Source organism: Otolemur garnettii, unplaced genomic scaffold (genome assembly GCF_000181295.1).
Source record: "Otolemur garnettii isolate 467f Iridium unplaced genomic scaffold, OtoGar3 scaffold00066, whole genome shotgun sequence".
In the NCBI taxonomy this organism is placed as follows: Eukaryota; Metazoa; Chordata; class Mammalia; order Primates; family Galagidae; genus Otolemur; species Otolemur garnettii.
Window position 1 is genome coordinate 2020292 of NW_003852461.1, and position 1460 is coordinate 2021751.

The 1460-nt window shown below is 44.9% G+C and overlaps 1 protein-coding gene across 1 annotated transcript in view; it reads left to right on the top strand.

Moving 5' to 3' along the window:
• The window catches only part of BSND (barttin CLCNK type accessory beta subunit), a gene marked incomplete at its 3' end in the record, with an annotated part of 11420 nt that overhangs the window by 5564 nt on the left and 4396 nt on the right, over positions 1 to 1460 (top strand). The gene's annotated exons all lie outside the window — the stretch shown is intronic.

Consider the following 1460-nt stretch of genomic DNA (forward strand, 5'->3'; position numbering starts at 1 on the left):
GTGGAGGTGATGACGTTGATGGTAATGAGAAGAATGGTGATGGTGAGGATTGTGGTGGTGATGATGGTGGAGGTGATGGTAATGAAAAGAATGGTAATGGTGAGGATCGTGATGGTGATGACGTTGATGGTAATGAGAAGAATGGTGATGGTGAGGATCGTGATGGTGATGATGATGGTCAGGGTGATGACGTTGATGGTAATGAGGATTGTGGTGGTGGTGGTGACAATGGTGGAGGTGATGATGTTGATGGTAATGAGCAGAATGGTAATGGTGAGGATTGTGATGGTGATGATGATGGTGGAGGTGATGACGTTGATGGTAATGATCAGAATGGTGATGGTGAGGATCGTGATGGTGATGATGGTGGAGGTGATGACGTTGATGGTAATGAGAAGGATGGTGATGGTGAGGATCGTGATGGTGATGATGGTGGAGGTGATGACGTTGATGGTAATGAGAAGAATGGTGATGGTGAGGATCATGATAGTGGTGATGATGGTGGAGGTGATGATGATGGTGGTGGTGATGACAATGATGGCACTAACTGGGCCCTGAGATGAAGTGGCAGATTTTAGGAAGAATAGAGTCAGCTGGGAAGTGCAGGGCATCCTTAGTGGGAGTGGAAAGCCCTTGTCTTATTTCTAGACAACTGGAGGACACTCACCTCTCCCAAAAGTTTCTAGAACTTCTCCATCCATCATTTCTTTCTTTCTCCCCATCAAGATGGAACATTTTTGGTGCAAACAGGCGTCTTCTACTCTCTATACTCCATGCAAAAGGAAAAAGGGAAGTGCTGTTTATGAATGTGGTGTAGTACAGTAGGGCTCATCAAATATTTCTTGGAAAATTTTAGCTGAGGAGAGCAAGGCTCAGAGAGGCCAGGTAACTTAATCTTCAGTAGCAGCAAGTTATGATACACAAAGCAGTCACTATATGTCAGGCACCATACTGGGAGATTCTTTATAATCTCAAGAAATCCTCAAAGCAACCCCAGGAGACATGCATAACTGGTCCCATTTTTAAAAATTATGGATACATGCAAAATTTACTATCTTAACTGTGTGTAGGTCAGGGGCATTAGGTACATTTGCCTTGCCGTGCAGCAATTTTCCAGAATGCTTTTCCTCTTGTAAAACTAAAACTCCATACCCATTAAGAACGTCTCCTCATCGCCCTCTCCTCAGCCCCTGGCAACCACCATTCTACTTTCTGTCTTTACGGGTTTGACTATTTAGGTACCTCAGAAAAACGCAATCCTACAGTATTTGTCTTCCTGTGTCTTATTTTGCTCCCCACAATGTCCTCAGGGTTCATCCGTGCAGCAGCAGGTGTCAGAATTTCCTCGCACTCCATTATGCGGATGGACCTCGTTTTTTTATCCATTGCCCCATAGATGGACACTTGGGCTGCTCCCACATTTTGGCTCTTAAGAACAATGCAACGCTGAACGCGGCTGT